The following is a 22,774-nucleotide window of genomic DNA, read 5'->3' as shown; positions in this document are numbered from 1 at the left end:
TTAAAGGGAAGTATTGTTAAACATCAATTAAAAATGGACAAGCAAATAGCACAGAAATTTTAAATTGACCTTCTCAGCTGGTATCTATCACGTTTGTTGAAATGATGTAGCATGTTTTTATTACAGATATATAACACAAAACCAACATAGATTTATATAACTAATTCTGAATAATAATAAATTTTGTACAGTAACAGTATGGCCTATGATCTAGGGTTATAAAGGACCATTATGATAAAAAGAAAACCACAGGTTATTATTTTATATAAAAGTACTCTGAAATTTACTTTGATTGTTTTGTAAAATGCAATAAATTCTCTGTAGTAAAATCACCTAATGGCTTCAACTTTATTTGAAAATAGCTCTGGAAGGAAAAAGTTAAAGGGTATGGTAAGAAATGACAGCTGTTGTTTTCAGGTTAATGAAAATTGTTTTATACGAGAAGGAATGATAAACTGGTATAGCAGAAAATCCATCAATACGGGCTAAAAGTAGAGAGCTCTAACTCACATTTTTTAATGTATTAATTAAGTGTTTAATCATTTCAAAAGCTGTAGAAATCAGCCAAAAGACAATGACTGGCCACAAGGCTCTTGAGGGCTTTTTTGGCAGTTCTGTAAAATGTTTTCATTGTGATTTCCAAAGGAAATGTAAAATTTAAACTTTTCCTAAGACCTTAAATGAACACCACAGAATGTAAGGCTGTCACGCACCAGTAACATACTAAGTCACTAAAATAAACTTCTGTCGACATAAATATGATGAAAACCTGTTCTCAGGTTCCTCCATCTAAAGTTTCTTTCAGAGCTGTCAGACACCTGTTTTCCACATGATCTCACTTTGATATTTAACTTAAATCTCAGTTTTTCTAAATACATAGTTCTGCTGTTGTGTTACTGACAACAGCAGGAGACTTCATATGGCCATAAATACTTCATTTTTTAAATCTGACATGAAAAGCTCCAATCTAAAATTGTCTCTGAGCTCTGGCAGGTGTTTGGGAAATATCTTGTGGAAAAATGAGTTCATCTAAATTTGCATGCACATTTAAAAGCTTTTCCAGTTCTGCTAAGTTTAATTAGAGAATAGGGTGAATGCTTTCCCTTTTATTGATACCTAGGCCACATATTTTACTATGTAGTTAAGCAATCACAAAACTACACACCTGAAAGCTGGAACATGCTTACTTTTCTAAATTTCATATATATTTTTTCTACTGTTTTAATTGTTGCAATAGCTCTTCAATCTCTGTTTGCTCCACATTTGCAACTGTGAGTAACTGTCTAAATTTATCTTTGGTAACTCCTAAAAGATTTAATATTACTGTCTTGAAATGCAAATCAAAATAGAATTTTTTCTTCAGAAAAAAACAGGGTGAACAGGCTGAGTGAGTGTCTGCTGAAGTTAGAGTGGCTTTAAAAGCACCCACACTGGGCAGGACATTGCACGTCAGCTGCCATTCCACGTCTAACCTTGAGACTGGTACAAACAGGAGGCCAACGAGTAAAGGAGACTCTTAAAGTGGATGTTTATAATGGTTTTGCTGATTTCCATTTTCTTCTAGAACAGTTTTGCAAGGATTAAGAACAGAATATTTAGTCTGTAACTAAAAACTTTAGATAATGAAAAATGCATACGAAGAAAAAAGTTGCATGTTTACTTTAGTTTTGTTTCTGCAATGCAAGCAGAAGGAAATGATTTGTGAAGAGGTTTTTTGTTGCATGACCTTGATTTGTAATTCATTAAAAGGAAAGTTATTAATGATAGGAAAAATAATGTGCTCATAGTTTCATTAAAATGTAAATTTCATTATAAGATCTGACTGGGTTTTTTTTCCTAGGCTGCCTTTATTAGGCGTCTAAATAAAAGTAAACCCATTCCTTACTCAGCCAGTGGATATTTTGGGTTGTAAGTATGAGGCTGGAATTTAAAGAAATGCTTCACACAGGGTTTTTTTTTATTTTATTTTAATTTTTTTATGTTCTAAAGGTATTACTGTCCCAGTCACATTACAGTTTAAGGACTGAGACAAATCCATACCCTTAAAACAGGTAATAGAGAAAATATTTGTGAATGATTTTGCTGGACCCCTATTAGCCTAACAACTTCCATAACAAAAAGGGATACTGTAATTTGATTTTATAATATTTCTAATGTGAAATAATGCTGCATTTCACTGGCAAATCAGTTTGCAGATAGTTGAAATATCACAAATTTCATCAGGTACTGTACCAAATTTCACCTCCACACATCATATCATTTAAAGGGAACACATGAATATATTATGCATGCTTATATTGCAGATATTGTGTAGAGAAATCACAGCCACCTTCCAGTATCAGAATGGGGCCTGGAGGGAAACTGGAGAAGGACTCTTCATCAGGAACTCTAGTGACAGAAAAAGGAATAATGTGTTCAAAAAAAGGGGAAATTTAGGCTTAATATTAGGAAGAAATTCTTTGTTCTGAGAGTGATGAGGTACTGGAATAGGCTGCTTAGGAAGGTTGTAGATGCCAAATCCCCATCGGTTTTTATGGACAGATAGGGTAAGACCTGGGGCAGTCTGGTCTTGTGGGTGTTGTTAGTGAGGGCAGGGACTAAATGATCCTTAAGGCATGGTTTCTTTGTTATGAGAAATATCCAAGCATAACTTTGAGTAGAACATTCACTTTTGTTTAGCTTGTTTTCTTTCACTGAGATTTTGCTCATTTTATTTTGGATCTTATTTTATTTCAGTTCTAATGTATTCTGAAGTCAATGCAATGTTACTGTCCTTACTGAGGCCAGGTGGAGAAGAAAACAATTTTTTACTACAGAGACTGGGCAAACCAGCATGGTTCACAAGTGGATGGTAATGTTTGTCACTACAGCATTTCCCACAGTGTGTTGCCTTATTGCAAAGATCTTCCAGTGAAGCAAAGCTATGGTTATATGCACAAGATTGAAATAATTAAAGTTGCTACATGAAAGAAAAGAAAGTATCTCTAGAAAACAGGCAGAAAACTGTGTGCCTGACACCTCTTCCCTGGTCCCCCAAGGCATACACACTTTTTAAAAAGTAATGACATTTTAATCTTATCCACTTCTATATCAGTGGAGAAATCATTCTACTCTATGCATGGATATGGACTAAGGGATGCTCCTGCCTTTGTAACATTGCCCAGAGGAAAGCATGACTCCAAGCAAAAGTTGGGTTGAATATATTTAATAATGAAATTATATTCTGGGTTTAGAAAGCACTGAAAATTTTGGAAAAGTTTCCACTGCAAATTAGGATGTGCATGTTTAAAAAGGAGGAATCTATTAGTAGTGACATACAACTGGAATATTAAGTACTCCAGAAAAGCACCCTATCCACAAGTTTTCCATCTTCACATGCTTTTATTCACTGACATGCCATTACATCTGGGATCTGAGACATCTTTCCTAGATTAGTTTTAAGACCAACATGTGCTTCTGAAAAGTTTTTTGTTCATGAGCCAGTATTTTTCACTGAAACCAGCTCCTCTATAATGAAAAGTCTTGGCCATCTTGTATGCTGAGGCATTCATTGGGATTGAAATAAAAAGTGCAGTGCAAGGGTTGCTGTTTAACTTAGTGCTGTTAAATACATTTTCTAAGCTATAGATTACAGTCTAGCTGCTGAGTAAGCATATGCAGAGAGTCACAGTTCTGATCTCTCAGTTTACCTCCCTGCTACATTTGAAATGGGAATGTGTATTCATATATATATATATATATGATATATATGAAACAAATGTATATCCTTACACTTGTACTTCTTGGGGTTGCAAAAAATGGGGAGTTGTAAGCAGATAATTCACTTACAAATAAGTAAAAAAACCCCTCTTTTGCAATTTGAAGATGGATATGTATCCTTCATTTATCTGCATTCCTATATATTCCTGAGACTTGTAATTCTTGTAAGTAAGAGTAAGACTTGTGCACTTTATGCAAAAAAATTTTTCTCTTAGTATAAATTTTTTTCCAGTCCTGTTTTAGATCATTTTATTTTGTTTTGTTTTCTTTCTCTATCACTTTTAACTGTATATGTCAATTAAATATTCTATCTAGTTTATCTACCAATAATCTCTCAAATGACTTCATAATATATCTCCTGGTGCACTCATGAAATGATTTAAAATTGAATTAAGTGAAACTTTTACCTCTAGCCATCTAAGGAAAAAGAAGGAAAAAGAAATACCTTGCTGAGGAAATTAGGTTGTGGCATTAACACACAGCTTTCTGCATGCCAAGCATAAGTGATATTAAACAGATGCTTAAAGAAAGATTGAGGAATTAAAAAGTACAAAGAATTTTAATACTTTCAAAACTTCTTGTCAGCAATTATGTTTACAGATTAGCCATCTTCAATTGCTGTTAATCTTAGATTGTTTAAGTACTTAGACTGTGCTGTTCATGTTCCTCACTTATTCTGCAAAGAATCCTTGAGAAAATTTTCCCAACCTCAGCATTTATCTACTTTTATGGTAATAGAAGTTTTTTTAAAAATCTCTTATCTCATTGCACAGCCCTTCTAACTTGATGGCTCAGAATATTTACAGTAAATGTTTTTCAATACCTGCTGAGCATTATGAACCAAGCATTATGAACTATAGCATTAAAAGCTCTCATGTAAAGAGTATAAAGCTGGAAAAGAGAAAAAGTGAAATGATGATGTTTCTAAACATATTATTATAAATATAGTGTAATCATTTGCCACTTTTTATAATATATCTTCTTAGTTCAAATGTAGCTGACTGTGGAAAAGAAATGGGAACTATTTATGGAAAACATACTGCCAGCATGTTGTCACGTATTTCATCAGTTAACACTTTCCATCTTTTTAAGGACATGATTTTGAGGGATTTTGTCAGGGAGTTTCTTCCTCCTGAGATGAATATCTATTGGTCCACTAAATGATATCAAGAAATAGCTAGACATTGAGTTAAAACTGTGAGTCTGAAAATTCGGAACAATAATAAATAATCTAAGAAAGCCAAATCTCCAATCCATTTGAATTGGATATTTTGGATGCAGGTTCTTTCTGTCACATTATTAATGCTCTGTCAAGTTGTTGGCCATTACAGGCAACTATAAACATTAAGTCTATATGTTATAAAACCACTGATCCTCAAAATCACAGTACTGTCAGCTATAGTAAGGGATCAGATTATGCTGCTTATGTGTCTCTGAGATAGTCAGGTTTTCAGCATGAATTATGAAAGTCAAATATAACTTCAATTGTAGTTGCTTGTTTTGATCAGGTTCTTCAAGTGGTAGTTTCTAATCAATAGCTAAACTACTACTGTTTTCTTACAATGAAAACCAAAACACAAGTAATTTAGGGTGTTTATCAAATGCCTGTGTATTTCACTGAGAGTCATCTATGGTTGTTAGTGCATTCCTTCATGAGAACTGAAGTAGAATCCCTATATAATTGGATAGGTACTGGTACCTGGAAGGGATCAGTAAAAGGTGGAGCTGTAGATAGACACCATTGATGCAAAACAAGGGAGTCCTTGGGAAGCAGGAGAGATCTGAGATTTGTGTGCACATTTTGTTTATCCTGGTATCCTTTTTCATTCTCTGGGTGTGCTTACCTGTCTCAGTAGGGTAAATAGAAAGACTAATCACCTCAACATAAGAGGTTTAAAGAGAATCTGAAGCATGAGATGAAGTGGAGTACTCTGTCAGAAAGGCCATGCAAGTGGAAATTTTTTGTTGGAAACTGCTAACACAAATTTTGTGATAAATAATCTTTATCCTGATATAGATGTGGTAATGCAATATTATTAGATTATAGCTTAAAAGAACACATCTTGAATTAAGTGCCTTCCAGGTATTGAAACTTGATGCATCTTTATTGGAACATAGTGCATTAATAAACAAAAATAATTTCATTGAGTTACTGAAAATTAAATTGAGAATTACAAATCAGACTCCATGATTTTGCTCATAGATTTATTCTGGGGATAGTAAATCTTTGCTCATTGGAAAGAAACAATTATATTCTAAGACAATCATAGATGTAAAAAGAACAGGTTTGTAAAGAAAGATTTTAGCCTATCCACTTACTTTAAAATTCTTCTGTGAGTGGGAAGGGATCACTCTGAGTTAGAAACTGCAAAGTTTATTAACGCAAAGTTAAACATTAATGGTCAAAGAATCTCAAAAAGTGCTTTCACCCCCTCAGTAAGTATCAGGATTTTTTTTCTCTGAAATTAAGTGAAAAAGATAAGAGAGCAAAAAAACCCCTCCAAAACCCAAAGCAAAAACTCCAACCAACAAAACAAACAAAACAGCAAAAAACTACCCCTAAACTTCCCACCAAAACCAATTGTTGTAATAACTATTTGCAGTGCTTTACTTCTTTTGAATATTAGGCAGCCATGCCCACACACACAATAATCTTTCTGCCTAGATACTTCAAAGATATGATGGCCATTTTTCTGTTATCTAAAAATATAGAGAGAGGAAAGCAATAATAATTCTATCTCTGAAGTTAAAAGATTTAGAACATATCTGAAAATATCTCTACAGCTATTCTAGGGTATTTTGGTCTATATCAAAAACCTATTTTGCATGGGTTTTCACCCTTCCATCCATTACAACAACAGTCCCAGGGCTTTAGTGTAGATTATTATTCAATAGGTGCTTCCTAATGAAAATATGTTGGTATAATAGACCAACAAAACAGTTATAATAAAAAGGAGAGATTTTTTTGTCCTTGTTATTTTGCATCTTTACTTTAGCTGCTCCTTAATTTATTTCTGTCAGCAGATATACTCAGTACAATTTTGAACCCAAATGAACTCAGTCTATCTAAATCTTATATTAAACATTTTACCTGCAAAGGCAGAGATAAGCATTCCATTAGAAATTTCAGTGTACCATGTTGTGCACCATCATTTTTATTATTAACAGTTAAAATTCTAAATACCAACATGTTGTAGCAAAACAAATTAAGTTGTTGGAATACATGGGAGTTAAGCAGAGTAGCACTAGACCTTGTGTTTCTAAAGATATGAATTTAGATATCAAAGGTAAAAAGAGCAAAATCGGTGTTTGACATACATTTTTTATTATGCACTGTAGGCACAAAACCATCTTGTAAAAATTATTTAGCTCATATAATTTGCTTTCATTACATTTATTATGTCTTAGGAGACACAATAGCTGTTTAATTGCTGCTTATAGATCTTGTATGTTATCAGCTAAACTCCATTATAAAATGGAACTCTGTGACATTCCTTGTGCCATGGCAATGGAGACAGTGTATAATAGTTGTGCAATAATGGGGAGTAAATACTATGATTACAGAATAGCCATTAAATAAGTAGATCTTCAAGTCAGTAATTTATAGATAATAAGTTGCAACTTTAATTTTTAAAATTATCTTTTTATTTTACAAAGAGATCTGATTAGCATGCTAGCATAGGTCTTTTTCTGTTTAATAAATTAAAACACAGAATTTTCCTGAGTGTGTCTCTACCATATACCATGCTAAATCACAAAATTATTTCTAACCAAAGGCAAGATTTAGTGTGCTAGTAACAGTAAACTGTGATACAAGGATTCTGAAAAATATCTTCTGGAGAATGGATTGAGAAGGCAACTAAAAAACTCAAAAAGTTGCATAGGGAAGACTTAGGTAATCCATATCTCATGGTGGCAATTTACAAATTGTTGGAATAAAATCTTATTGATTTAAAAGCTGAATTAGCACAATTTGGTCAGGATCTCATATGAGCAGTATCAGAATAATAATATTTAAAACAAACTAATAAAACTCCCAAAGGACAGTAAACAAACTATTCTTATTAAATTAATTAATGGAGATTAAACAGAATTGGAATAAAAGAGACTCTGTTATATCTCTTCAGACATATTTAGGGAAAAGAAAGAATTTCTCAAATGTTGGTAAGCAAGCATTTTCAGGAGGTACATGTGACATGTGTGCCTTATTGTATTTCATTTACACTTAGTAATGCCTGTGTGCTAATGAGTCTGGTTGACCAGACCACTGAGATCTCATGCTACAATTCTTCAAAAACTTTTAAAGTTGTAACCACATATCTATAAAGTGTTACCTTTTCAAGGGATGCATCCTGTTTTGCACATTTCTAGACATTTTTAGCTACTGGGTAATGTAAATAGGTTTAGATAACACCAGCTTCTAATGTAAACTGCTATGTGCTAACTAGTGGAAGACCTGGGCTTTAGTAAATGTTAAACTTTGTGTTATCTAATTAATTACTAAATATTGAGGACTATATGTATAAATACTCTATATAAAACATGAATTATTGCATGTTTGAGGTAAATTTTCATATTAAAAATAGTTGCAAAATGTGAAGAAAGCATCATAGAATATTTGTCACTTATGAGTAATTTGAGAGAACTGAAAGAGATCCTTGATGGTGTTCTATAATTTCCCAAAGAGTCTCTGCTTCTCTGCATTCTATGCCAAATTCATTCTTTGACAATATGTCATTTTCAATACTAACCACAATTAAGTCTCCTAAAAATACCATTCTTTTGGATTGTAACATTCTTACTAAAGCAAATGGTTAAATTTTCTATCCTAATATATAATTCTTTACTTCTACTTTAATGCAATATGTAATAGAAAACTGCACTCACCTTTTAGGGCTGCCACTTACACAATCTCGAATAAATACTGGCATGAAATACTCAAAACCTACAAGGAGATGTCTATTTGACATTCTTTTAATGTCATCAGGACAGATTAAATTAATGACATTGCAAATCAATATTAAAACGTAGTAATATCAGATAATCATAACTGACCTATTCACAGCTGAATTTGTGTAAAGTCTGAACTCAACAAACATGAGAACTCTTTTCAGAGAATCCAATGAGGGAGAAAAGAAGAAGGTAAAATTTTCAATGTCTGTATAAGATAATAAAATAAAATAAAATAAAATAAAATAAAATAAAATAAAATAAAATAAAATAAAATAAAATAAAATAAAATAAATAAAATATTTTCATTCTGTTATGAAATAACATATCAGAGGTGTATCTAGATAGAGTATTTCAAAGAGACATAAATCATAGTCTTAAATTCTAACGATCTAATTCCTCTGCTCTGAGGTAACTGATTCATTTTACTTTAAGATATTTGATGCTCCATCTGCAAGACAAAGCACTATTGAAAGGAAAGAAAATGAAATTAAAGTATTTTTGAAAAGTTCCTAAGAAGAAGTTGAAACATTTCCAGCAAATAATAAAGAGTACTCAAGAAATATTAACAGAGATATTAATACAAAGCTGAGATTTCATAAAATGTCTGAGAAACTAGTTAGTTGAAATCAGTTTTGTATCACAGCTATGATTATTCTGGATAATCTGGTGTCAAACCGACAAAATATCTTCTGTAAAATGACAAGGTGCCTTACTTTTATTTATGAACTAATTTGTAACTGGTGAGTTAAATAAACATCAAGGAATAGATTGCTCGGTACTCAGAAACATATTTTCTTGTCATCCAACATACCTTTTGCCATCTGGGACAAAAATAATCCAGTTTTCCAGCTGGTATTTTTTATTTGCATGGCCCATTGCCAACTGGTTGTCATTTCCTCAGTCACAGTGGAATGGGAAACAAGCTCTTGCTGCATATACATACCCTCTTCTATTTGTACTATGCCCCAGGAATAAACTAATTGCTGCTGTAAAACACTGTTTGTACCTTACCCAGAATTCCTCTAGGAGCCCTGCAAGACAGGGATGTGAAATCATGCCAGCTGGCCCTTTGGCTCTGACTAGACAATTAATAGGTGTCTGCCAATTACCAGTTCACACTGGAACTTTTAAGAAAAAAAAAGTCTACAGAAATGTAAATTATATTCAACATCCACTGCTCATATTCGCTGATCACTCTTTGCTTCATGGGTCTTAAACATTATAGTTGGAAAAGAATGAACATGTCTTAGCATCTCTTTCTCTGCCAATGCAGGTTTAGTTGCTATTATATGTTCACTGGGTGTTGTCTATCCTAGTCGGGTTTTGAATTATATCTTTCCTACTATTTTTGGCTAGAAATCTGAGCAAGAATTGGACAAATTATTTTTTCTTAAAGTTTTTGTTTGTTCATTTTTTTTTTTTAATTTTTTTTTCACAGTCCACCTATATGTTCCTTCTGTTCATTAATCCTCATGCTTCAAAACATCCCTCCTTCATGGACTTGCTTTTTTCCCTTTTTTTCCCTTTCTATCTGCTCCTCTTTGCAGTGAAATACAACTTTCAGTATTCTATTAAGTGATGAAGTTGCACTTATCCTTCCACCCTATCGCAAAAAGTCACACTTTCTTTCACCAATACTTATGCATACACCATAATTCACAAAATGAATTGCTGAAATTTCTGAAAAGCTCTTTTACATATAGATACCTGAGCTTTTATTATTTATTGTTACTAAGATGGACTCAGGAACTTAACATGAAACTATATTCTAAAACAGCAGATTTATTTTGATCATAATAGAAGTTCTAACTTGCAACAGATTAAATAATAAATTTGACTTACAGTTTGTGAGATGGAAAATGGAGGTCACTCCCTCACAGACAAGGTATCACCAGAATCACCAGCCATTTGATACCACATAATGAATTAGTAAAGACTCTTTTTCTCAAAATTCTGAAATATTTAAATTATCCCGACACCAGGATCCCATCTTTTTCTTAGTTTTACATAAAGTTCTAAAGGCCTAAAACTGCATTATAGAATTACCTTGTGTTGAATAAGGTAATTCTTATGTAAGCTAACTGTGAGCTGCTGAATAAATAATAGACAAATTCTACTTCTATCACAATTAAAATGGAGAGAGTGTAAACCCCTGAGTGGTAGGAAACAGATATTTTGTATTTCTGATTCAGTTGACAAAACACTCCCCAGGGACTTGCAACCTTGCAAGCTGTGATTGCACAGGTTAATCAATATAAATTCTGACTTTTCGGGTACTTTTAGAAGGAATAAAAAGAAAAACGTTTTGCAGGATAATCAATTTAGTCAGCTTTAGACAGTCAGGAAGGCTGGTGTTTCACAAAAGATTATACTGTTTCAGATCAGCTCTTTTCAGAAGGCCAAGACAACCAATAAGTCACTATCTGAAATATTATGTACAAAGCGGATGATGTTTTTCCGAGAAAGAAAACTTCAGTTCTAAATAAGTCAAGAAAATATCTTTTGGTGTAATCAAGGAAATTTGCTATCTTTTAATTTAAGAATTAAGAAACTGATAATCTAGTAAAATGGAGATAAAGAAGAGAATAAATCTCATCATTGTGTCTGGGAAAGAAGGATTGTAAGAATATGAGGTAGTGAGAAATAATAATGGATATTCTACACTAGAATACACATAAACAAGTTATCAGTAAATTTGTGTTTGAAATTAAAGGGTTCTTGAAAATTACAATGGGAGCCTAATGTACTGAACAGGAGTGTGTTTTGGGAATAGGTGGTGTCCAGAAGGAGGAACTGCATCCAGTCCTATGGAGTGGTAGGGGCTGACTGACTGCAAGATAGATCACAGAACAGCTGAGGCTGGGAGGGATGCCTGAAGGTCATCTGGTCTAATGAGCCTGCTCAATTAGTCATGGTCAAGAGAGTGCTGCCCTGCACTCTGTCCAGATGAATTTTGTAGATTTCAAAAGGCAGAGGCTCTCTGGACATCTTGTTCTCATGCTCGGTCACCCCCAGAGTAAAAAGTGTTACCTCACGTTTAGCAAGCTATGCTTCAGTTTGTGTCCTCTTTTCCAGTTATTGCTGCACAAGAGATACCATATGTACTGACAGACATTGACTACTCAGCCACTATGCTTTACAAAGAAATTATTTCAAAGCTTAAGTTCCAGATATCCCAAACTCTTTATACTAGCTGCTTTGTTTTATGCTTTTTTCTTTGTGATAGCAAAACTGGTTTTCCCCCCAGTGCAGTTCTAAAGTGCTCTTGTGCTCTCTCATAGAGGCTGGAACAAAGCTTCTTTTGACATACCAACCAGATAACCTTGACAATACAGAACTGCTCACTTTGAAGTTTCATGTGAGCATATGAAGCCTTAGCCTATGCAGATTTTCTGGGCATTGAATTGACAGGTTACCTGGTTATAAATGCAGTGCTCTTAGAGTCAGCACAGTGATTTCTTGTGCTTTGCAGGCTGCTATTACACTGTGAAGCATTTGTGCCTCATCTGAGGTTCTGTAATTTTCAGGGATGGCAGTTGGAAGTAGCTGGTCACATTTCCAAGTTTAAATTAATAATTTATGCCTCTATCTAAATAATAAAATTCTCTAATAATCCTTAACCCTCTATCCCTAATAATCTCTATCTCTAGTAATCTAAAAAGGTGCCTGTTTGCTAAAATTACTTGTTTTAATATGAAGATTGTAAGTTGATACCCATATATACAGTTTTTGTTCTCAGGAAAAATTTCCTTCAAGCATCTTTTTGCTTAGCAAAAATTTGCTAAGCTTGTCATCCTCAAATACAACATCTTTAAGCAAAAATAAAAATAAAAGAAAAAAAAATTTAAAATTATCTTTCTATATTTGCATATTCAAATGTTAGGAAGACTAACTTTCTTTATCCTTGTAACACTGTTAGAATTACAGTTTGTTCACTCTACATTTGTACTTCTATATCCCACTAAATAAAAGATCTGCTGAGTGTCAGCAATGGCAGTATCAAACAGACTGGATAAGAACAGTTGGCTTTAACAAATTGCTCTAACAAATATGCTTCTGAATAGAGATAGTTCATATTTAATGCAAGCAATAGGAAAATAGATAAAATATGAAGTATGCTCAGGGATTTATAATTGTAATTTATTATTGACCTGAAAAAACATAAAGTAGTGGATGGGAATTATGCTGCTACATTGTACATAAATATAAAAAACAAATGATAATTAAAAAAAAATCCTGCATTTAACCTTATTATTTTGTAATGATTAGTAACAATGAAACATTAAAATTAGGTTGTCTTTAGAAACAAATAGTGTTGACATCGATGGAATTTTTATTATTTCTTGCTATATATCTTATCATAAATGAAGAAAACTCTGTACAAGAGAGGGATAGTTTTGACTTCTACTAATGATTTTAAACATGAAAAAGATTGAGTAAAAATGAGAAGTTTAAAATTGAGTTAGGCACAAATTTGAATCAAAAAGATCATATTCAGCTGGACTGATATACATATGTAATTGTAGGCATATATTACATTACTTTATATATTTACATGTAAAAACACACATGTAAAAAATTCTTGTCTTAAGAATTCCTATAAACATCCCACTATTTCCAAAGAGCACAGTAGTATGCTGATTGTCTTATTTCAAAGCCAATATGCAATATAAAAATTTAACAGCAAAAAAAAAAAAAATTGATTTCACATAATTTTCTTTTTGTAGATATTGTCTGGAAGTTGCTATTTTCCCCACAGTCAACAATCTTTATACAAAAGCAAATATATGCAAAGATATACGATACATGTTCTTTTCTATATGAACAATGTGTTCAAAGGCTTGTGTCATAGTCTCTACTTTGGAATGGAAAATTTAGAAACATAATTACTAATGCTATCAGAAAAGAAAACTGTATATTTATAGAAACATACACGTGTCTATGTACTTATATATATGCCTAAACATTAAAAAATATGATGCATACACACATGAAATACACATGCAAAAATAGAAATGGGGATATATAAGAGTGCATATATACATATATGTTTATATGTAAAAATATTTATGTAGATAAATATATCTCTCTATACCCCTCTGTATGTTTATGCATTTATTTTTTGTATGTAAGAATCTATCTATCTATCTATCTATCTATCTATCTATCTATCTATCTATCTATCTATCTATCTATGTATCTGTCTGTCTGTCTGTCTGTCTATCTCCTAGGATGCTATCAGTGATAGAGAGCAGGGCAAGGCAAATGAGGGTTTGCTCCATAGAAAAGGGAAGTGGGGAAAAATGACCTTCAAACGTTTATGCCTGGGAGACTTCCTTGGAACTGAGTGCTTGTACGATATGTGGTAGCATGCACCTTTATTAAAGTTTGTATTGGAAATCCCTTCTGCTATTTATAACTTTGATGTGCACAGCTGTATATTTTTATTCCAATTTTGTGTATGGCTTCAAATCTTCTCATCAGAATGTTTGTAAGACTGCCTTGATCTCTCTTGAAGTCCTCCTATTTGTATTTCACCTTTTTCCTCCTCACTGATGTGAATAATTGTTCTTTGGTCTACTGAATCACAGTTCTAGTTTCAGCTGAATGGAACCTGTAAACATTTGGAAAATATAATTACTCATTACAAGTAAGAATGATATCAGTATGGTTCTGTGCTCAATGGAAAGAAAAAGAAAAAAAAATACAGATTTAAAGTGACTTATTCCATGCTTTATCACATAATGACCTAGTTTTCTGTTCAGTGTGGACAACATAACCACTGTTAAAACAGGAAATAATTGTCATTAGAAGGACAAATCTCTTCTCTTATTTTATGAACTTGTACTACCTCCTTAGAAGTAAGATAATTAATTAAAGTATATTTGACTGAAGCCTTTAAGATGCACATCTTCAATTGCACACAAAATGTCAATACATTTAAAAATTGCATTATCTTTGTATTTCTCCATAAATATATCTCCTCTTCATGCCAGATAATCCAGGTGCAGCCAATTTTTTGGTGAGTATTACCCTGGAATTAAAACAAAATGCAGTCAGGTACCTCACAAAGAAAATCTGGTGTTTTTCAGTGCCTCTGGATGCAAATCACCATATTCTTTGCTTCAATACTCTACTTTTATAAGAAAAAGTGCTCTTCCAGAGATGTTTGCTGTGAGCATGCTCAGAGTTATAGTTTTAGTTGTCCTAGAGGAGGGAAAATAAAGGCTATCATTAATGACAGAGATGAAGGTATTGAGTGAACCTTTGGTGAATTTGCAGGTGACTCCAAGCTGAGTAGTGCAGTTGACACACGAGAAGGATGGAATTGCCTCTAGAGAGCCTGCAAAAACTCAACAAGGGGACCAGGGGAATCTCATGAGGTTTAACAAGACCAAGCACAAGGTGCAGCAGTTATGTCAGGACAACCCCTGGTCCCAGCCCAGGCTGGGGATGAACAGATCAGAGCAGCCCTGTGAGAAGAACTTGGGGGTGCTTGGGTGAGAGGCTGGACATGACCCAGCCATGGGCACTCCCAGCACAGAAACCAAACGTGTCCTGGGCTGCATCCAGAGCAGCGTGGGCAGCAGGGGAGGGAGGGGATTCTGCCCCTCTGCTCTGCTCTGTGAGACCCCAGCTGGAACCCTGCACCCAGCTCTGGGGTCCCAGCACAGGAAGGACATGGACCTGCTGGAGTGAGTCCAGAGGAGGGACACCAAGTTGATTACAGAGATACAGCCCCTCTCCTATGAGGCTATTCTATGATAATATTTAAATCAAAAGGGAACTTTAATATTTTTTTCTGATTCATGCATTCCTTTAGGCCTAAGGGACTAATTAAAAGCATTAAGGCAGCTCTAAAGAACGGCATTGTAAGAAACTATTCCTGTTAAGAAAGCCTATATGACTTTTACATGCAAGAAAAGAATCAAAACCAAGAAATGAAAACGTCCATCATGTAGACAAAACTATTATGTAACCTATAATTATAAAGATACTATGAAAACTGATGATTAGTTAGAATGAAGGACTGTATGATGAGCAGTTGAGTAAAGCAGGAGGTTTGAGTATTCATACTAAACCATGGACGAAAATTGTCCTGGTGATACAATCTATTTTACACAAGACAGTATGACAGATTTTTTTTGCCTAATGCTGAAGACTACACCTCAGCTTACATGTAAAAAGTTTATGAGAACATTAACACTGTGTCATTTTCTCTTGAATGGCTTGTTAAAATACATTCTATTTGTGTGTACTTTTCTGCTACAATTAATTATATATTTCTGTACACACAAACCTTATATACTTCTCCTGCACTTTGTTAGATGCAGCTCTCATCAATATGCTGAACAAGTTACAGTGCTTGCTTATTCTTATTTCACTTTTTAATGTGACCTTTACTTGCTAGAGATTGTATTCTTCATCCTCCTTTTCTTTTTTCTTTTGAAAAATGTTGGCTTCTTATAGACTTTTCTCTGTGCTGACACTGTTACGTAATATTGAATGTATTTTAGTAGCAATGTTTGGTTGATGGATTTTGCATTCATAGAGCTCAACTGCTCAAGTACTGAAAGTGCAGTGTTGCAGTAGTGCCCCAAATAAATTTCACCAAGTTAAAAAATATAGATAAAGCTATTCCACTTCTAATAAATTGTGGTATTTTGTGATGTGTGCAGTCTGCTGCTATAGAAGCAGAGTTCACCACTAGTGCAATAACACCAAGTGTAATTTAATAATATTTATGTAATGCGAAAATAGACAGATACAATAAAATAAAGTCACCACAGTTTTACTGGCTTTACAATGATACATTTTACATTGAATGTCTATTATTGATGAAGTTATTGATAAAGTTCTTTCAAAATTTTTCATGGTGGTAATTTTTAGGTGGTGATGCAAATTTTGGGATGAGCAAGCTGATTTTGGTAATGTTTGAAAATTGGTTTTGAAATCCTAATCTTAATTTACTATGTGCCTGAATTTTCTCTGTTAAAGCAAAAAAGGAAATGGCTTTGGGAGAACCAGGCAGAGAACTTATATACTTAAAGGATATATTTTAATCAGCAGAGCACAAGAAGTGCCTTACCCACAATTTTTTAAAACTTGCCAGTTAGCAAACAGACAGGTAAGTATGCCTTTGGTCCACCAAATCTATTTCTCAATTAGATTTTCACCAGTGACCTGGATGACATTTCCAAAAGGTATTCATGTAGTCTCAAATATTCTTTGTAAATTTAGTATTTCATGCAAGTAATTTTTGATCTATAAAAAGCAATAGAAATACTTTAATCTCTGAATTCAAACGTGAAGCAGACAGAAGGTATAGTTCTTTATGTATTTTTTTTCACCTGGAGACAGAATATTTCCTTGCTCAAGACTGAATATATTTTAAAATATTTCTGCTGGCCTATTTACACTTAATATTGTACTAAACTATGTTTGACTAGCTAATTTCAGCCTGTAGAGTAGAATTCTGAAGACTATATAGACCTCCAGCTATTGATTGCTGATAAAAGTATAGGGTATGGAGTTGTTAAATCTTCATTTAACACTTCAGGATACACTGAGCTTTTTGCTAGTCTGTTTCTACATAACTAAAAATACTCTTTAATTAAAAATTTCTTACAAAGTTTATTCTTTTCACTTTAAGCATTTAAAGATAAAACAGATATTTAAGGATGTACGCTGCTGATATTAAAAATTATCTTAGCCAAAAATATGTCTTGAGAAAGATCAAATACAAAGAGAAGAATAGTCCCTCTTTACTTCCCAATCAAAATAAAAATAAGAGGGAAAATAAACATAAGGAACTCCTTCGTTTAATAAATGTCTGCAAAAAGCAATTAAAAATTTGTTTCTCAAACTCTTTTTTTTATAATGCTCTAGTACTTTTTGTTTTAGTAATTATTAGTACAATGAAAGTAACCACTAAAAAGACTCTCTGCATAACCTCTTTCCACTATTTGATGCTGCTTTGGGAAAACATAAGTTGTTGGTTTTATAAAAGTGCCACTCGAGTAATTTCATTGGCTTATCTGTTCTTATACTCTGAATTTATTCATTACAAATTTTCTCTTTTAGTTGTTGACTTCTTTTGGGGTGGAATTTTTGTCACAGCAGTTTAAGGAATTATTAGATATATGAAGTAGCCAGAGGTCAATACTCTAGAGTATGGAAAGAAAGAGAACTGAATTGGTTGGAGATTTTTCTGTTGGGGACTTCCACATTGATCATCTAAAAAATGTAGAATAGTAAGAAAGGATTTCACCTCAGTGGCATCCACTTACCAAGATGAGGTGGGTTGAACCCAGATGGCAGCTATTCCTTCAACCAGTCACTCATTCACTCCCCCACAGGGGTACGCAGGGAGAGAATAAGAAACGTAAAAGTGCATTGAGATGGAGACAGCTTAATAAGTGAAGAAAGAGAAGTGATGGGGAAGAACTAAAAGGTGGTGACAATCAGTCATCACCTCCTACCACCAAAATGATGCCAAGCCAGTCTGCAAGGAATGGTTAGTTTGGAAAATCTGCCTCCAGTTTTATTCCTGAGCATAATGCTGTGAGTTATGGAGTATCTCTGTTTCTTTCAGGTCAGCTGTCTCTGTCTCTTGTCCATTCTTTGTCTACCTGCTGAAGGGCAGCTTGAGAGGCAGAGAAGGCCTTGATGCTATGGAAGCACTGCTCAGTAACAGTGTTATAAACACTGCTTTGGCCACATACAAGTTGCTATGAAAAAATTAACTCCATCTCAGCAGAACTCTGCACGTCAGCACATGAAGATTGTACAAGTGATGAATAAGGATGAAAATGTGTGTGTGTGTGCGCACAACTGTAAATATCTGTGATTACATTTTGTTCTTCTTAGTCCTCAATCTGAAATTAAAATTTAAACATTTTAAATTGAAAGTAGGGATGCAGTTAGAATAGATGAATTCATGAACAGATGAAAATAATATTTAATGTGGCAAAAAAATGTCTTACTACAACAGGAAAAAAACGTATTTTATTCTTTGGAAGGATGTTGCATAGTAATAAACCTCCCACAAAAATAGATACAATTCTGTTTGGAGTAATGTGGTAGACTGGAAATTAAAATATTTTAGTAAGTCTGAATATGGGTGCTAGTTCCTTCTATGAAGGCATAGAAGATTACGTTAAGGTACAGACACAATCTCAAGCAAATGTACTCCTCCAATATCCTAATACTCCCTTAGCTGGGTGAACATGCATAAACAATATGAATTTCAAGAACTAAAGAAATTGTGTCATGATGAAAAGAAATAAATTCATGCTTGTAGATTGGATTTGGTGCTATGCAAGAATGTGTTGCTTGCAAAAAACAGGCTCTAAGAGGAAGTCTTTTGTAAGGTCAATAATTTGTTCAGGGTGTAAGACAGAGCTCTGCTTTGAATACTTGCCATGTAGCAATGACTGTAGCAGAGGAATGTTTGGGAAAAAATAAATAGAAGAAGCATTGGTTAAGGTGATACAGTGAGAGTCTCCAGGAGCTCAATCTGTATAATTTGTTGAACAAAAATTGAAATGGTGACTTGATCACCAACTTGAAGAACCAACATGGAAGATACTGGTGATGCAGTATATATACAGAACAATGTCTATATCACAATATAATTTATTTTCTGATAATTGCAAGTAGGCAAATTTAGAAAAATCGTCCCCTTCTGTGGTGGATGAGATTTTTGGGTTTTTGTTGGCCAAGCTATTTAACAAAATTTGTTTGTTTGGGTTTTTGTTTGTTTTTGTTTGTTTTCTGTTTTGTTTTTTCTTTCATCTTATAAAAATGATATGATCTTGATCGAAGATAGCATCACAGAAAGAGTAATTAATTTGTTGAAGCCTCTGCCATTTTTAGTACAAAATGTTAAACACTTGATCACTTCCAACAGACTTTGTAATCACCTAATTAATTAAAATAATGATTGTAAGGGGTGATGCAACACAAAAGTAATTGGTTGTGGCTCTGACCAAAAGAATAACCTGCCGAAATGATGGTAGTGTAAGTATGGAATAAATTTTTTCCATTTTTTTTTTCCAGGATTAACAGTAGGAACATCTGAACTTCTTTACTGGAATGAAATGTTCAAAACAATAAGGGCCACTGTGTGAAAAACTTGCAAATACAAGGCAGGTCAGAAGTTAAGTTGTCGGCATTGAGGGGCTGAAATAATTTTAAGCTGAATACAAATGTAGAAAACTGTGTATTAACCTTGTGGAATTGGTAGCATTTGAGAGCCTAAGCAGGCAGAATTGAACAAAGACAGAAAGATAGAGGTATCAGACAGAAGAGGTATTAGCAGCTGGGGAGACAGAGGGAGAAAGTTGTTTTGGGGGAAAAAAATATAGTTGCTTGCAAAACCCATGCAACTGTGAATAGAAAATTTCTCTTTAATATTTGTTTTATTCTGCTTTGAAGAAAGACACAGGACTGCCTGAAACAACAGATTTTTGTTCTCACAGAAATATCAAACCTCCCAAATAGCTTGTAATTGCTTGAGATACATGGCATTTTTTATATAATTTTTTAAGGAATTTATTTTTCTAAGATTTTTCCTAAGGATTATCTTTTTTCAGATGTATCTGAATTATATTATATTCTAGTATAATAATACTCTAGTATGTATTATTAAATATGTTATATGCAATAATAATTTTAAATAATTTCTGTGAAAGCAAACCCTAATTAAATATAAAATGGAATAGTTAGTAGTTTTTATATTACTGTGTAGAGCAATTTTTTAGTTGCTGAATTTGAAAAGGACAAGTAATTTTTAATCTGTGAAGTTTTGACATTCATGAAGTGTAAAATTCCATATAATTGATGATAGAAGGACTGGTTAATGCTGAGGTAGCTACTGGTATATTTTTATCTTAAAGTAATTAGCAGTTAAAGAGAGACAAGGAATAAGTTTTAGGATGTATATTTTGGTGTCATGAATAATGCAGAAAGTAATGTAGTAAGTCTAGAAATATCTTAGGCTTGTATACTTAAGTTCATTTAGGGCTAAAAACGTAATCTGAAACAACAGAGATCAACTTCATGGGGAATCTCATACCTTTTGTGAGAATTTGGTAGCTGCTCTTCTGCTCTTTAAAAGGTCTGAACCAAAAGGGGATAGAAATAGTTACTAACTTGGTGAGAGATAATGCTTTAGTTTAATTCATTACTTAATATGTAAAAATGCTTAAGTGACGACAGGTCAAGGTCATGTGAAAGAGGAAATTTCCTCAAAGTCTTTGTGTTTGATTGGTCTGTCTGCACCCCAGGAAAGCTGAGCCTGTCAGTGTCCAATTATGGGGACTCTCCACTGAGCAGTCCTTCTGGGCGGAGGCGGACAATTCATCAGGTGTGTTCAGAGTCACATGCCAACAGAAGAATGGAGACAATCTCCCAGGTCTCCACACTTTTATTTACGTTACCCACTACCAGAGACAACCTGTGCCCTTGAAGATCTCACACTGATAATTCAGAGAATAACACTCTTTATTAATAAAATTGTGACAGATTAAGGCTCAAGGATTGCTGGTGTTTGTATCTGTCTGCAAAAACATAATCAAAGCAATATACAAATATGCTCTAATGTCTAACAAAAGCTAGCTTGAGATAAGCACTCAACATGCTTACATTATGGTTTTCACCCTATCAGCCTCCCCACGAGGAAGAAAACAGGCTCAGCCTGTTACAGTGGAATCTTCCCTAACTTCTACCCATTTTCAACTTAGTTTTGTACTGTTCATGTTTAGTGCAGCTTGAATGACTCTAGTCATACAACATGCAAAATGAGGAGTGGTCACACCTTAAGGGTGGGTAATTTCAGGATGGAGGTGTGTGTCAGCATTACACCTTAGGAGACTGATTTTGCAAGAGGTGATGGTTCAGCAGCAAATGCTTCATCTCCCTTCTCTGACAGCTGTCTGTAGCTTAGCAGATAAGGTACTGCTGAGTTCCCTCCTCTGCAAGCATTTCAACAGAGACTGGCTGTGGCATTGCAACTCCACTCTACCTTCTGTTTCATCTTCTTACTGTGTTTGGAACAATGGACATGCTGACTGCACTCCATCCAGGAAGTTGCAATCACATTTTCCCCTAACTTCCATAACTTGTGTATTGTTATAACTGCATCTATAACTTTCCACTCTTCTCCATCCTCTGTTTCATCTCCTTCTTTGCAATGCATTGTGTGTATTCTGACTGCAATTTCTATCTGTTCAAATTTGACTTTCCAGATTTCTTCGACTTAAATCTCAACCTTTTTTTCATTTAGCATTCCCACAACTTTTCTATGGACATATAACATATATATACATATACATATATAATTTTCTATAACATATAACATCTATTATAGCTATTTAATTAGGATAAATCTTCTATGTTATCTGTACCTACTATGTGAGGGATGAGATACATTTTTGTCCTTGGTGTTGTTCACTACATTCAATTTCTGACTTCCCCAAATTTTAGAATTACAGAGATTTCATACAAATGTTTGCTGGTGAAATGTTTTGCTGAGGTGAAACACTCCACTGTTGAATTGCCATGGCATCTTGACACTTTGAGACCTTTAAAAGTATAAAGAGGATTCATAAACCAATATTTGAGATCTGTGTTTCTATATGTGTGAACAAAGAGACATGCCTCATGATCTTTGTGATAAATTCAAACAAATAAAACAACTTAGCATTTAATATGTTTGGGTACATGGTCATTAGGTTAAAAAAAATCCACAAACCAAACCAAAGCAAAAAACTGCAAAATCATATTTTAAGAGTGTTGTTAGATAATTTTCTTTTATCTGTTCCCTGACCAAACCCAAAACTGACCAAGGTTCAGCACAGAGCTTTTGTGGTCAATGTGCACTGGTCAAGTTCTGTGATCTTCTGTTAAAAGTGGCATAGCCATAACTATGCATCTTCCTTGTCTTTTACTCTGATTTGCTCATGGAGGAAGCAGCAGTTAACAAAACTGGTATTTATGTTGCTCACAGGGATATAATACTTCTTTTCCTTGAAAAGGAATATATCCTTGCTAGTCTGGA

The sequence above is a fragment of the Oenanthe melanoleuca genome, chromosome Z (assembly GCF_029582105.1).
Source record: "Oenanthe melanoleuca isolate GR-GAL-2019-014 chromosome Z, OMel1.0, whole genome shotgun sequence".
Lineage (NCBI taxonomy): Eukaryota > Metazoa > Chordata > Aves > Passeriformes > Muscicapidae > Oenanthe > Oenanthe melanoleuca.
This window is presented reverse-complemented; position numbering follows the sequence as displayed.